The 16,971-nt window shown below is 45.8% G+C and overlaps 1 non-coding gene across 1 annotated transcript; it reads left to right on the forward strand.

Annotated features, from left to right (window-relative positions):
* The first annotated feature begins 6,397 nt into the window (after positions 1-6,397).
* On the forward strand, positions 6,398-6,559 carry LOC123140183 (U1 spliceosomal RNA). Its single transcript, XR_006469837.1, has one exon. It is a non-coding gene; the product is annotated as a U1 spliceosomal RNA (small nuclear RNA).
* The last annotated feature ends 10,412 nt before the right edge of the window (positions 6,560-16,971 follow it).

Genomic DNA, 16,971 nt, shown 5'->3' on the forward strand with positions numbered 1-16,971 from the left:
ATCAAAGCGTTTGGGTTTATGCAGACTTATGGAGAAGCCTGCGTTTACAAGAAAGTGAGTGGGAGCTCTGTAGCATTTCTCATATTATATGTATATGACATACTTTTGATGGGAAATGATATAGAATTTTTGGACAACATTAAGGCCTACTTGAATAAGTGTTTTTGAATGAATGACCTTGGAGAAGCTGCTTACATATTAGGCATCAAAATCTATAGGGATAGATCGAGACGCCTCATAGGTCTTTCACAAAGCACATACCTTGATAAGATTTTGAAGAAGTTCAAAATGGATCGGTCCAAGAAAGGGTTCTTTCCTGTATTGCAAGGTGTGAGATTGAGCTCGGCTCAATGCCCGACCACGGCAAAAGATAAAGAAGAGATGAGTGTCATCCCCTATGCCTCAACCATAGGATCTATTATGTATGCCATGCTGTGTACCAGACCTGATGTAAACCTTACCGTAAGTTTGGTAGGAAGGTACCAAAGTAATCCCGGCAAGGAACACTGGACAGCGGTCAAGAATATCCTGAAGTACCTGAAAAGGACAAAGGACATGTTTCTCATTTATGGAGGTGACGAAGAGCTCGTCGTAAAGGGTTACGTCGACGCTAGCTTCGACACAGATCTAGATGACTCTAAGTCACAAACCGGATACGTGTATATGTTGAATGGTGGGGCAGTAAGCTGGTGCAGCTGCAAGCAGAGCGTCGTGGCGGGATCTACATGTGAAGCGGAGTACATGGCAGCCTCGGAGGCAGCGCATGAAGCAATCTGGGTGAAGGAGTTCATCACCGACCTAGGAGTCATACCCAATGCGTCGGGGCCGATCAAACTCTTCTGTGACAACACTGGAGCTATTGCCCTTGCAAAGGAGCCCAGGTTTCACAAGAAGACCAGGCACATCAAGCGTCGTTTCAACTCCATCCGTGAAAATGTTCAAGATGGAGACATAGATATTTGCAAAGTACATACAGATCTGAATATCGCAGATCCGTTGACTAAACCTCTTCCGCGAGCAAAACATGATCAACACCAGAACTCTATGGGTGTTCGATTCATCACAATGTAACTAGATTATTGACTCTAGTGCAAGTGGGAGACTGTTGGAAATATGCCCTAGAGGCAATAATAAAAGGATTATTATCATATTTCCTTGTTCATGATAATTGTCTTTTATTCATGCTATAATTGTATTATTCGAAAATCGTAATACACGTGAATACATAGACCACAATACGTCCCTAGAAAGCCTCTAGTTGACTAGCTCGTTGGTCAATGGATAGTCATGGTTTCCTGACTATGGACATTAGATGTCGTTGACAACGGGATCACATCATTAGGAGAATGATGTGATGGACAAGACCCAATCCTAAGCATAGCACAAGATCGTGTAGTTCGTTTTGCTAGAGCTTTTCGAATGTCAAGTATCTTTCCTTAGACCATGAGATCGTGTAACTCCCGGATACCGTAGGAGTGCTTTGGGTGTACCAAACGTCACAACGTAACTGGGTGACTATAAAGGTGCACTACAGGTATCTCCGAAAGTGTCTGTTGGGTTGACACGGATCAAGACTGGGATTTGTCACTCCGTATTACGGAGAGGTATCACTGGGCCCACTTGGTAGTGCATCATCATAATGAGCTCAAAGTGACCAAGTTTCTGGTCACGGGATCATGCATTTATGATACGAGTAAAGTGACTTGCCGGCAACGAGATTGAACGAGGTATTGGGATACCAACGATCGAATCTCGGGCAAGTAACATACCGTCTGACAAAGGGAATAGTATACGGGGTTGTTTGAATCCTCGACATCGTGGTTCATTCGATGAGATCATCGAGGAGTATGTGGGAGCCAACATGGGTATCCAGATCCCGCTGTTGGTTATTGACCGGAGAGCCGTCTCGGTCATGTCTGCATGTCTCCCGAACCCATAGGGTCTACACACTTAAGGTTCGGTGATGCTAGGGTTATTAGGAAGACTTGTATGTGATTACCGAATGTTGTTCGGAGTCCCGGATGAGATCTCGGACGTCACGAGGAGTTACGGAATGGTCCGGAGGTAAAGATTTATATATGCGAAGTTGACATACGGTCACCGGAAAGTTTCGGGGGCATATCAGTATTGTACCGGGGCCACCGGAGGGGTTCCGGGGGTCCACCGGGAGGGGCCACCCCTCTCGGAGGGCCTCATGGGCCGTAGGGGGCAGGGAACCAGCCCCTGGAGGGCTGGGCGCCCCCCCCCTTGGGCCCATGCGCCTAGGGTTTGGGGGGAAACCCTAGTGGGGGCGCTCCCCTTGCTTGGGGGGCAAGCCCCCTCCCTTGGCCGCCGCCCCCCCTCTAGATCTCCTCTAGAGGGGGCCGGCCCCCATCCCCCTTCCCCTATAAATAGAGGGGCGAGGGGAGGGCTGCATACAACATCCAAGGCGCAGCCCCTCCCCTCCCCAACACCTCTCCTCCTCCGTTAAGTGCTTGGCGAAGCCCTGTTGGAGTACTGCCTCTCCATCAACACCACGCCGGTGTGCTGCTGCTGGAGACTTCTTCCTCAACCTCTCCTTCCCCCTTGCTGGATCAAGAAGGAGGAGACGTCATCCGCTCCGTACGTGTGTTGAACGCGGAGGTGTTGTCCGTTCGGCACTTGGTCATCGGTGATTTGGATCACGGCGAGTACGACTCCATCATCCCCGTTCTCTTGAACGCTTCCGCACGCGATCTACAAGTGGTATGTAGATGCAATCTCTCTCCTATCACTCGTTGCTTAGATGAACTCATAGATGGATCTTGGTGAAACCGTAGGAAAATTTTATTTTATGCAACGTTCCCCAACAGGAACAACGTATGTTGTTGTGCGGTTTGACCGATAAAGATCTTCGTAGAATATGTAGGAGCCAATATGAGCATCCAGGTTCCGCTATTGGTTATTGATTGGAGATGTGTCTCGATCATGTCTACATAGTTCTCAAACCCGTAGGGTCCGCACGCTTAACATTCAATGACGATTTGTATTATGAGTTATGTGTTTTTGATGACTGAAGTTTGTTCGGAGTCCCGGATGAGATAGTGGACATGACGAGGAGTCTCAAAATGGTCGAGAGGTAAAGATTGATATATTGGAAGGTTATATACGGACACCAGAATGGTTCCAAAGAAGATCGGGGATTTTTCGGAGTACCTGGAGGTTACCGGAACCCCCCCCCCCCCCCCCCCCCCCGGGAAAGTTATTGGGCCTATTGGGCCATAGTGGAGGAGAGGAGGCAGGCCACGGGAGGTGCCCCCCCTTGCCCCAATCCGAATTGGACAAGAGGAGGGGCGCGACCCCCTCTTTCCTTCTCCCTCTCTTCCTTCCCCTTTCCCCTCTCCGTTGATTGGAAGGAGGGGGGGCCGAATCCTACTTGGACTAGGAGTCCAAGTAGGACTCCCCCCTTTGGCGCTCCCTCCTTGGCCGTCGGCCTCCTCCTCCCCCTCCTTTATATACGTGGCCAGGGGGCACCCCAAAGACACACCAAGAATTCTCTTAGCCGTGTGCGGTGCCCCCTTCCACAGTTTAATCCTCCGGTCATAGTGTCGAAGTGCTTAAGCGAAGCCCTGCGCGGATCACATCATCAACACCGTTACCACTCCGTCGTGCTAATGGAACTCTCCCTCGACCCTCTACTGGATCAAGAGTTTGAGGGACGTCATCGAGTTGAACGTGTGCTGAACACAGAGGTGTCGTATGTTCGGTACTTGGATCGTGAAGACATTCGACTACATCAACCGCGTTAACTAACGCTTTCGCTTTCGGTCTACGAGGCTATGTGGACACACCCTTCCCCTCTCGTTGCTATGCATCTCCTAGATAGATCTTGCGTGATCGTAGGATTTTTTTTTTGAAATTGCATGCTACGTTTCCCAATATACTGGACCACAAGGATCCAGCCGCCTGACCGGCCGCAGCACCACCACGGTGCCAAATCAGCTGGTTTAGGCCCACCACGCCAACCTGCCGCAGCGTACCAGATCCATCGGCCCGCCAAAGCCCATCTAGGCCTGGCGAGATCCGACACTTCGGCCGTCACCACAGAGGCGTCTCTATCGCGGGAAGGCCGCGCTGCCGCTGTCGCCACTGCCACGTCCGCCGCAGGGATCCCGCGGCACCGCGCCGCCGAATCACCGTAGACCATGTCGCCGCCAGAAGAAGAAGACGCCACCGCGCGCGGCGGAAAAGACCCCGCCGCCGCCGTCATAGCCCACAGCCCGCGCTTCGCCGGCATGAACTCGGGCGGCGGCGGGAAGGAGAGATCGGAGAGAGGTGGCTGAGAGCCGGCGACGCGATCTCCCCCCATGTCGCCTAGGGTTGGCGACGCGGGGGTCGGGGGGTCGGGCCAATAAAATTGGGGGAGAGCGATGGTTTTGAAATTTGATTATCTAATACTCCCTCCGTTCCTAAATATAAGTCTTTCTAGAGATTCCACTAGGTGGACTACATACGGAGGAAAATGAATGAATCTACTCTTAATTTGCATCTATATACATCCGTATATGGTTCATAGTGGAATCTCTACAAAGACCTACATTTAGGAACGGAGGGAGTACATGATTGTAAATACATGATTGCTAATATAAACAATCTGCATCACTACGGAAGTGGCGGATATTAGCAAATTCTAGCGGTTGCACTAAGGTTCTGCGTCGAATGCAAACAGACTGCCAATTAACTGTATGATCAGATGACTTTGTTCGTTGCCGAAGCTACTGTCCTTTCAGAATGTACTAGCTCATCATTCTTTTGCATACTTTTTTCTTTTTTTGCGGTTGTTTGGCGTGTCAAGCTTATTTGTAGAAGCTGCTACCATTTGAGCATTTTGGTTATTTGTGAAACAAACATTTCCTCTCATCATTATTATTTAAATTTGAAGTAACTGTAAGTAATTTTCTGTTTGGAGGATGTGTTTTTTGTGTTCTTTTTGACAATCATTTTGTCGAACGTTATTCTTAATCTTTTTCTTGGTACGAGTTGAGAAAAAAGATATTCTTATTAGCATGATCTGGTCAGTTCTCCTACATCATCTGGCCATTTATTTAAATTATGTAGATCTAGCACTACCAGGTTTCTTTGGTTTACAGCAACGGGCCTTACTCCTGAAACTTTTAGCCATCTAACCGATCAGGTGCTAATTTAAAACTTCATGCAAGTTGTTTGAAACTGATTTGCTATAAGTAACTCAAATTCAGTATGTGATGTGTCACTAGAACTATACCGCGTCATAAACAGGGACGTACATTTCTTACGCTGAAATCGTGATTTGGTCACATATCTGTTTTGTAAGTTCTCTTTATTCAAATTCATGGTTATGGCTTCTCTATCTAATAGTACTACTATAAGATACGATGGTTCACTGAATTTGACTGTTTATGTGTTCAGTACTTCAGTTACTACAAAACCTGCATCAATCATACTAACACAAATATCTGAGATGGATCTGTGTGACATCTTTTTCGAGCCAACTTGTGGACTCGGAAGCCATACTGCATTTTTTTTTTTAAAATTGAGAATCCATACTGCATTCTTGTTTGCTGATTGTTATTCTAGAGCCAAGTGCCTAAGTCGTTTTTTATATGTAGACATGAACATGATGTGAAGCTGATGTGTGTGTATCGTAGTATAGATTATAACAACTATCAACAACAACTTGCTAGGTCAGCAAAACTATTTTTATGTCTTATTTTTCATGTCTATATAAGGTGATTACATGTATATCTTTTTCGGGCCATAAATGTAAGATATGCTGCTGATGTCAAAACATCATGCTAGCATCCTCATTGTTTGTACCGACCAACAAGTATAGTCGCTGCCTAATTTGAATGCCATTGTTCTTTTGCTACCAACAGTAGCACCAAGAATCCAAGAAATTCATCTGATTTGTTTTTGAGTTAAAAAAAAAGGGCACTATCTTGCCATCCACTCAGGAAAGTTGAGCTTATATGACTATCACGGCCTTGTATAACGAGCTAGATAGACTTCTATTTTTTACTTGCCGCCGTGCTCTGTTTCCATGGATGTTCATGCCGTGCGCCGTGCCACCAAATGTAGGGTCACAAAGAGTCCTGACGCTTGACTGCGCTTCTTTACGGTTCCAAGTTCAGGCCTCCCCTATGGTTCAGAAACTCGTGTCCACCGAATTGCAGCCTGCTAATTAAGGAAGAAATAATCCTGAACCTCACCGGCAAAATCTGGCCCGGTTGGTACCGATAGGCCCATACACGGTGTCCTGTTCGAATTCCTCGTCCCAGAAACCCGGAACAAACACCAGGCGAGGCATATGCTTTCTTTCGTTTAGTACCACATCGCTTGTCCAAGGAGGCAGCGTTGGCAGCGCAACCTATAAAACCAGGGCATAGGGCAACCTTCAAACATACTTACCTGGACGGGGTCTATGGCTGATCAAGAAGAGCCATGGCCTAGGCTAGTGACCCACATTGCACTTTGTGGGTGCGCTCGCTTACCATCTCCTCTTTGAGGGAGAGTGGATGTCATAATTTGTGATAGATGGGGTACGCGTTCGCGCGGCCCCTGCCAAGTTTCAATGCTAAGTTTTGGTCCTGTTGATTTGCAGCTTTGTTGGTATACTGAACTCTCTTTGAAACTGTGTTTGACATTGTGCTTTTTCTCGCTTGTCTGTTTTCTACCTGGCAGTTTCAGTTCGAGTTCTGCACAAAGTCTGAACTTAGTTGCTCTGTATTTTGAGTACTCACTGAAGTCTGAACTTGTTGAACTGCACGGCGTCAATATCTGGAGTCTGAAAGCAACCACAGTTCATAACACATCGCTTACTAGAAAGAAAAACCAGGCACCGTATGTTGACAGTAAAGATTTCTTCTGTTCAACATACTGCTTCTTTTAGTAGCACGTGTTCCTTTTCATGCAGAATGCTTTTTCTTCCCTCTGTGAAAGAGACAGGTTTAGATTGAGATGATTCGTTAAACAATGCAGAGAAAGTTAGAATTAGCTTGACTGCAAATGTATGAGCAAAACTCAATTGACAAATATGTATGAGCAGTACTCCAGGGAAAGAAATTCAAGCATAAGTAGGTGACCAATATCCTGTAAAGTTATTGGTGAACACTATGTCATACTCATGGATACCAAGATAAGGTCAATTTATCCTCCTTTGAATCTACACATACCAGGATAAGGTCAATTTATCCAAAACAAATCAGACAATAATCTGAGAAGCACTCATATTTTTTATGGTCCCTCATATTCTTCCATGCATGTTTATGGCTAGTACTCCTGTTCACCAACTTTTCCAATGATGGTGTCTTGGGTCAAAATGTAACACAGGTCAGATAATATGGATGTGGTTGGGTTTTGGTAAGATAAACATACAGGAATTAGTTGTACCTACCCGTTCACGGAATCGACTAGTTACATAAATTATATCAGAAAAGACTAGATAAATTCATATCTGTCTGCAAATTATTTCTCTTGTTGGCTCTGATTGCTTCAAAGCAGGCTGCAAACTCAAAAGAAAATTCACTTACAACTAAACTAAGATACTACTGATGACTGCGCAGAACAGAAGCTGAATTGTGAGGGAAGGGAGAGACAAGAAACAATCAACAAACCTGTTTTTTCAGTTCACATCTCATTGGGTCGCTCTACACCTCTTAGAAATTTAATATAGCGGAGCTTTGGGATCTCTCAACAACCACGAAACGGGAACGACCCTGTGATCGGAATTCCAAGTTTCTCCTAAAGATGCAAGCATTCAACCTATTCATTAAAAGAGACTAGGAATTAATGAATTGGTTGAACACGTTCGCACATTTAATTGCATAACTATTTTAAACGATTCTCACCGTTCAACACGTTCATTCAGTACATATCTCTCGTGGCATGTGTTCTTTGTTTTCATACAGAGAGGATTATGAAGTATGAACATGAGAACTGTAATGGTAAATATGAGGTGTCCAAACATTGCAACTTCTCCGAGTTTGTAGGTTCATCGGTGCAGGAATCCAGTTAAACATACTTACATAGTTACATGAACTATTGACTTTGTTGTTCTTACCTACTTTATTGATCGTCATCACAATCAACTGATGCAAACTGGGCTATATGTGCCTTTTATAAGGGCGTTGAAACAATTGGATGCATTATAAATTCAGGTGGACATTGTTAGAGTACGTAATGGGCCTAATGTACCCGTTAGCCCTCTCCACCGCGTCGCTGCCTTTCCCATCCGCGCCGTTGCTCTCCACCTTCGGCGCCGCCACCGCCCAGATGCCGGCGCCCTCCACCGCGCCACCAACAGGCGCCTACACCCCAGAGGAGGTCATCGGGGTCCTCAACGACCTCGTCACCGCCGTCCAGGGGATCCGGCTGTACCTGGCCAGCCCATACGGGCCGCCGCCGACCCTGCAGTGGTACTCGTCGCACGCAGCGGCCTCCGCGGTGTTCGCTGGGCCGCTGCAGCCTCAGCTGCAGCTGCAGCGCCGCCCGCCACCACCCCGCAGTGGTCGCTGTGGCCGGCGCCGGCTCTCGCCACGCCCACTGCCCCCATCCAGCAACCGTCGTGGTTGCCATGCCGCTACAGCTGCCATCCACCGCCACCACTGGCCCGCCCTGGCTGCAGTGGCAGCCGCCGCTCCTGGCGGCCTCCGCCGCGCCCAGCGCGACACCGCAGCAGCCGCTGCAGCTGCAGCAGCCACCGCCGATCAGCTTCGGCCCCGCATCGACCGCGCCGGCGGGAGTCTTGATCCACCAGATCAAGTTGCCGCCGTCGCCATCACCGCTTCCCCAGGGCGTCCCCATCCAGCAAATCAAGTTCCCGCCGTCGCCGTCACCGCTTCCGGCTTGGCTCACTACTTGCCACGTGTCGGCGGCGGCGAGGCTGTAGGCTGCTGCGCGCGGCCTCCTAGCGCGTCGGCGTGTGCGGGAGATGCGTGGTCTGCAGCTGCTGCTCCTCCCAGCTGCGCTTCGCTGCGCAAAGGACCTCGATCTCGTCCGCTGCGTCGGGGATCTTGGTGAAAGTGCGTTATATCTACTAGAGGGGGGTGAATAGGCGATTTTTATGAATTCTTCACTGAGGAATTTGCCGGTGAGGAAATTCCTTAGAGAAGAACTACTTGCAGCGGAATAAGTACTCAGAAGTAAGCATGACAGAATACACACATAGTCATCATGATGAAATGAAGACAAACAGAGAGTACAGAAAGCGTAAACGCAGGATAACACAAGATGAAGACAAACAGACTGAAGAAATTGAACTGAGGAAATTGAGAAAGTCTTCAGTCAAAGTCTTCAAACACAGATATGAACAATCACTCAACACAGTAATGAAGAAATGAAAGAGTTGAGGAAATATAACCAGTAAGGTTGGTGAAGACAATGATTTGGTAGACCAGTTCCAACTGCTGTCTCAGTTGTACGTCTGGTTGGAGCGGCTGAGTATTTAAACTCGAGGACACACAGTCCCGGACACCCAGTCGCTGAGCACGCAGCTCAGGACACCAAGTCCTCACCGTATTCTCCTTGAACTGAGGTCACACAGACCTCGTCCAATCACTCCTGGTAAGTCTTCAGGCGACTTCCAAACCTTCACAGACTTCGGTCACTCGGCGATCCACAATTCCTCTTGGATGCTCTAGACCATGACGCCTAACCGTCTGGAAGAAGCATAGTCTTCAAAGGTAACAAGCGTCGGATCCACGCAGGATCAATCTCTTCAGTGATGCTCAATCACTTTGGGTTTGTAGGTGTTTGGGTTTGGGTTTTTCCTCACTCGATGATTTTCGCTCAAAGTCTTCGGAGGATGGGTTGCTCTCAAATGACAAGTGTCAGTTTCTCTCGGAGCAGCAACCAGCTAGTGGTTGTAGGGGGCGGCTATTTATAGCCTAGGGAGCAGCCCGACATGATAAAACATAAATTCCCTTCGATGATATGACCGTTAGGTGGATAAGATATTTTGGGACAGCTGGCGCGCAGCACAACAACGGTCGGAATTTTGACTCTCAAATTCCTCTGGGCTATCATGTTCCTCACTGTGTAGGCAATCCGCACTGGCGAATTCCTAACTCCTCAGTCAGAACAAATTCCTCAGTGACCAGAAGAACTTCGTCTCTGTCACTGAAGAAATTGACTGAACTGTATGAGATTTCCAATGGCTTCACTCGAAGGGATTGGTAGGTGTAGGATTTTGAGTTTAGCATCACATGGAAATTTTTCCTTAGTATTTCCTCGACCCCCTTTAACAGTACAGTGTTTCCTATGACTCAAGAAGGAGAACAACAAAACTATTAAAATGAAAGTCTTCAAGCTTCATATTCCTTGCATGAATATCAAGTCTTCACGGACACACCAATTTCTTCACTTTCAAAGTCTTCATGAAAGTCTTCAGGAATACCAAAATCTTCAGTCGAAGATATCCATTTTTAGGGGTCGACTTTCTCTGTAAATATCAAACTCCTCATAGACTTATAGACATGTGTACACTCATAAACACATTAGTCCCTTAACCTATAAGTCTTCAATACACCAAAATCACTAAGGGGCACTAGATGCACTTACAATCTCCCCCTTTTTGGTGATTGATGACAATATAGGTTAAGTTTTCAACGGGGATAAACATATGAAGTGTAAGTACTGATATTGAGGAATTTGATTGCAAGATATAGAAGAACTCCCCCTGAAGATGTGCATAGTGAGGAATTTGCTTTTGAAGCAATGCACACTTGAAGAGTTGAATCATGGAGATCTCCCCCTATATCTTGTAATTCATACATGCATTTGACATATAATATGAAGAATTTGAAATGCATGATGAAATATGGTGCCTGAAGAAATTCAGCATGCGTGCAATAATATTAACGAGGAACAAGCATGCAGAATAACGCATCAAAAGTATCAGAGCACAGTGCATCAAAAGTATCATAGCACCATTGGTTTTAAGATTACAACTCGATCCAATAAAAGTTTCAGAAGAGCGAGAGTTGTAACTTAGCAAAAAAATGCCCATATAATAGACCCGCTTGAAGACTAACTCAGATTTCTCCCCCTTTGTCATCGAATGACCAAAAGGATCGAAACTGAGGACTAACGTCCCTGAAGAATATCAAGTTGATGGAGGAGTGTCAGCGTTGTTTGGGTCGGTTGTCGTAGTAGGGCTTGCCGCAGTGTCGTCCAAGTCTTCATTTTCATCAGTGTTGCGCGATGAAGAATAGGAGCTGGCCACCAAGGAAGGAACCTTGACCTTCTTGAATTTCTTCGGTGGAGGTGCAGACTAGTCAAATTCTTCCTTGAGACCCATTCTCTTCAGATCTTTTGCGTTGTAGACATGAGATAGAACAGTCTAGGTACGGTTGAAGGTTTCATGGAGGTAGTAGTGGTTTTTCTTCACTGCAGTGTGTGGAGGTCATGTTGTGAAGAATTGAACCAAACTGACGCTTGACCCATTTATGATTGCGATCAACTTTCTGATGAAGACTGAGGAGTAACTCACGATCAGTCATCACCCTGGGTGCTGTGGCTTGAGGAATTTGCTTGGCAGAGGTGTTGGTGGCAGAGTCATGTGTGGCAGAGTCATCATTGGTGGAGTAGGATGCAACCTTGCGAAATTGACCATCCAATGGACGAATGCCTTCATTTATCACAGCAGTTGCCTTGCCTTTGTCATCAACTGAGGAAAATGTCCGTTTGAGGACTTCAATTGGAGGCAAGTATTTGCCATGGTTCAGAGTATCAGCCTTGTAATTGAGTGAAGACCTTGTCCTGATGAACCTCATAATCCATGGTGCATAAGGCTTCAGCTCAAATGGTGACATAGCAATATCCACCAGAGTCCTCATGAAGAAATCATGGAAGTTGACAGGAACGCCATGAATGATATTGAAAACATATTCTTCATGATGCCAACGACTTCTTCATCATTTGAGTCGTGGACTTTGATAGGACTCATTGTCTTCGTCAGAATGCGATAGACAGTCCATGGCACATACAGTAATTCCTTGACGAGGAATTAGGTTCGAGGGGCTTGCCCTGGCTTCAAGAGCTTCATCAGCACTTGCATGTAATGATTTGTAAGCTCAGATTCATTGTAGACGCAACGAGCACCTTCAAGGGGATGACTGAGTGGGAGGGCACGAAGCAATTCAGTTGTTGGTGCCTTGTAGTGAGTATTTGCTGACATCCAGTCCAGCACCCATGAGTTCACATCTTCAGAATTTCCTGTGATGTGCAGCGTTGCATAGAATTGAAGAATGAGTTCTTCATTCCAATCACAGATGTTAGTGCAGAAATTCAGCAATCCAGCATCGTGAAGAACACTGAGGACTGGCTCGAAGCCTGGCAGAGATTCCATGTCCACGTAAGGAATGTGTTCATGATCGAAGACTTTGTCTTTTTTAAATAGCACTGAGGAATAAAAATTGGCTTGACTAGCAGTCCAGAAATGCCTCTTCCTTATGCGAGCAGAATCATAGGGATTGTTGTCTGTGAAGAACACATGCTCGTTGAAGAAATCTTCAGCCTTCAACTTTTGCTTCTTTGAGAATGGATCCTTTGGCTTGGGCAGAGGAGTGTCAGTGAGTTGCATCACAACCTCAGGAATCGCAATCTCCGGTTCTTCAGGCTGAGGAATTTCTGATTCCTCTTCAGTGGCAGTCTTCATGTTCAAAGGATCAGCAGCAGCAGTTTCTTCAGCACGAGTAGCTGGAATTTCTTCATGCACAGACGAGGTAGGATGAGTTTCTTCAGAGCCCATTTGAACGGTTGGTGCAGGGGACTGAGGTATTTGTTGTATTGGGGTGAAGAGTGGAGAATTGGGATGCTGACTTTCCCAAAAGTCATCATTCATCACAGGCGTAGTGCATCCAATATCCACGGTCATCTTCAATTTCTTCAACGCCAGCCTCTTCAGCTGTGAACTGAGGCATTGGCGAGGAAGCAACAGGCATTGAAGGGATCGCATCCACTTCAATTTCTTCATCAATCTGCTCTGACGAAGCAGCAAAATGATTTTCTTCATCAGATCTGCTAGGGATCACATATTCTTCACCAAAAGGAACAAGGTCCTTTGATGGCAGGGTGAAAATCGGAACAGCATCAATTGGATTTTCAAGTGAGTTGGTCATAGGCTTCATTTTCTTCGGAGCTGAAGAATCTGAAGAAGATGATGCTTTCCTTTTCTTCACTGTAGCTCTCTCTGCAGCCTTGGTCTTCCTCACATCTGATGCAGATGGAAGGGTAGGAGTTGGTGTAGGTGCAGGAGGAGCTGAGGAATCTGTTTGAATTTCCTCAGGCGCAACTGATGCAGTTGCCCCGACTTCTTCATTTTCTTCAGGCGCACCACTAGTGGATGCCCTGGCAATGTCTTCAGCGGCTGGAATGGAGTCATCAGCCCTAGAACTAGCATTTTCATCATCAGCCTGAAAGTCATCAGCGGTGCTGGCATGTTCTTCAGTTTGCTGAGTAGAGGCTTCATCTTGAGGAATTTCTTGTTGCGATGGGGCTGCAACATTGGTGAGCTTCTCAGTCAGTTTAACGAACCTGACTTTGGCTCCTTGCCAATCATCATAATAAGCATTGAAATCATCACTAAGGGCTTTGATTTCAGACTGGATCTTGAGGAGTTCATCAGTTGTCATTTTGACAACGTTTTTCCTCAGGAACTTCTCTTTCCTGAACTGAGCCTTCTTGATTTGTCTAGCCTTCTCAAATTTCCATTTCTCTTCAGTGATGAAATGGGTCAGCATGTGACTTTGGCCAGGAGTCAAATGAAAATCAGGCATAGGAGTGTTTGGGTCCTTGTGCGAGAGATCAATGTAGTCGAGGATCACTTTTGGATCAAAAAGCAGTGGCACATTTGTGCCTTTGGCTCTAGCGGCCCTTTCTTGCCTGTCTCTGATGATTTCTGCAAGTTCATCATCATCAGCTTCATCGTCAGATGGCACTTGGAAGGCAACCTATTTCTTCTTCAGATTTGGCCGAGGACCTCGACCAGTTGTTGCCTTTGTCTTCAGCAGAGTGGGGCCTGATGAAGAGTTTGGTGCAGCTAAGGAACTTGGCCGTGAGGGCACAGTTGGTGAAGCATTTGGCTTGTGAGCGGGCTTCTTTGCCATTGATTTTCTAGGCCTCACAGAGGCCTTAGTGGCAGCAGCAGTAGCAGAGTCTTCATTGAATTTCCTCACTGCTTCTTTGGCTTGTCTTGCCAACTTGGCTTGGCGTTTGGCCCATTCTTCAGGGAAATCCTCACCACGCTTGATGCTGGTGGGGTCAGCTTCTTGGCCAGGTGCCAATGGAGCTCTTGGGCATGGAGGATTTAGTGCGAATTTCTTCATATACTTTGGAGTTACATATCTATACTCCCTCCATTCTCTTGCCCATCTCCTTTCAATCCTTTATATGCGCACCTTGCGCTGATTTTTGTTCTCCTTTCCGAACTTAGCCTCATCAGGTGTGCAATAGTCAGCATAGATGTCCTCAGGTATTTCAAACGCAGTCATGACCTCCGGCCTCTTTCCTCCTTTCTGTGGTTTCTTACCGTCTGCCATATTCTTCAGTTGAGGGATTTGAACAATCGAATTCTCTGAAGAAGTATGCAACTTTTCTTCGAGGAACGCTGCAAATGAGTTAAGTTGATGAGAACCTAGTGATTCAGCAGTGGACATGAGTACATGTGAACAGAGTATAGTTGCAAGGAATTTGAAGAGGTCATACGCGTTCTCAGAAGGTTTTCAAAAAGAACAAGTCTGAGGAATTTGACCAGATGAGTATTGAAGAATTTCACTAAGCGTTCTTTGTCTTAGGTTCTAGAGTTGTATAGATTGAGGATCCACACAATTGAGGAATCTTGAAGATAAATGATGCTTAGAGAAATGAATTAAGAGCAGATGACTAGTGAGGTGTTTTGTGTGTGAGGATTTGAAGAATAAAACACCTTTGAAGATATTGTTGAGAAAATTTGAATCAAAGAGGGCAGTAAAAGTAACTTTTAATTACCCTGATGAAGAACACGACGAACTGAGAAGTGTAGATTTGAAGCTCGTCAGTTCAGATCTTCCACGCCCTAACTTGGCGGAGGAAGACAACTACTACAGCGGCGGAGTGAAGATTTCCACGGCCGGCGCGAGTACGACGGCGACGAGGTCGAGGCAGTGAAGCTCTTCCTCACCGGCGATGATGGAGTAGCGGCGGCGCTAGGGTTTGAGAAGCTCGAGTGAGAGAGAGCGGTCAAGCGGAGTAAAGGAAGTGAGGAAGGAGTGAGGGGGGTATTTATAGTCACAGTGAAAAACTGTTTGCCCGAAGATTTAGGACGACCATGCCCCTGACCCTTCTCATTCGCTTGACACGTGTCACCCATGAACAGAAAAGTGGATATCGTGGGTGAATAGATAATTCTATCGTGGGATACGGGACGGTTTGAGCGGCAAAACCGAAAATTTGGATAAGATAAGATTTTAAGTTTCGTTCGCAATTTATTCAGCTGACAAGGACACGGTGAAGATTTTGAACGAGTTTCAAATAGAACGCACATGAAGAACTTGTGAATAGATTGGGTCGAGTATAGCATAGAGGGGAAAGGGTCCGATCACATTCACTTAGCAGAAAATGCAACTTGAAGAAATAGCCATAAGTGAATGATGTATAGGACATGAACTCATATATATATATATAGCCAATGAAGAAAAATGACGGAAACAGCGAAGATTTTCCAAAGTTGAAGAATTTGAAAAAAACTGAAGAATTTCAAAACTGAGGAATTTCAAAAATAAAGATTTTCAACTTTGGTGGTGGCATGACCCACCGTATAAGAATGATGATTTCAGACACCGCGTACAATTGTCGTAGGGTTCTGAGAATCAAATTCTTCATTAATTTCTTCACACTTAGAGTGTTATTCTTCATTGATTGAAGAAAAATGTTTCTTCATGTGTTGCACATCTAAGTCATCAATTTTGCATAAGTGTTAGGATGAGTGTCCTTTTTCAAAGAATATTCAAAGACTCTAAGATATTTAGCTCACACTGCAACTTGCTAAATCTCTTCTCATCTAAGGGCTTTGTGAAGATATCGGCTAGCTGTTCTTTAGTCTTCACATGATCAATAAAGATGTCGCCCTTCAACACATGATCGCAAAGAAAATGATGACGAATCTGAATGTGCTTTGTATTCGAGTGCTGAACTGGGTTGTGAGCAATCTTGATGGCACTCTCATTGTCACAGTAGAGAGGCACATTCTTCACGTTGATGCCGTAGTCCTTGAGAGTTTGCTTCATCCACAGCAATTGAGCACAGCAAGAACCAGCAACAATGTATTCAGCTTCCGTAGTAGACAGTGATACGCAGTTCTGTTTCTTTGAGGACCAACAGACCAAAGATCGTCCGAGGAAATGACAAGTACCAGATCTTGACTTGCGGTCCACACGATCACCAGCATAGTCAGAGTCAGAATATCCAATGAGATCAAAAGTAGAGCCCTTGGGGTACCATAGTCCTAGTGTTGGTGTGTGAGCTAGATATCGAAGAATATGCTTCACAGCCTTATGGTGTGATTCCTTCGGTGTAGCTTGAAATCGGGCACACATGCAAACACTAAGCATTATATCTGGCCTAGATGCACATAAGTACAATAAAGAACCAATCATGGAGCGGTATACCTTGTGATCAAAGTCAACACCATTTTCATCAGTGCATAGATGGCCATCTGTGGGCATAGGAATTTTGACTCCTTTGCAATCTTGCATGTCGAATTTCCTCAGAACATCCTTGAGGTATTTCTCCTGAGATATGAGTATGCCATTGTGCTGCTGACGAATTTGAAGACCTAAGAAGAATTTCAACTCTTCCATCATAGATATTCGATATTCTTCACTCATCATATAGGCAAATTCATCACTATAACGTTGGTCAGTACAGCCAAAGATAATATCATCAACGTATATTTGGCACACAAACAGTTCACCATCATAAGATTTAGTAAAGAGAGTA

Source organism: Triticum aestivum, chromosome 6B (assembly GCF_018294505.1).
Source record: "Triticum aestivum cultivar Chinese Spring chromosome 6B, IWGSC CS RefSeq v2.1, whole genome shotgun sequence".
Lineage (NCBI taxonomy): Eukaryota > Viridiplantae > Streptophyta > Magnoliopsida > Poales > Poaceae > Triticum > Triticum aestivum.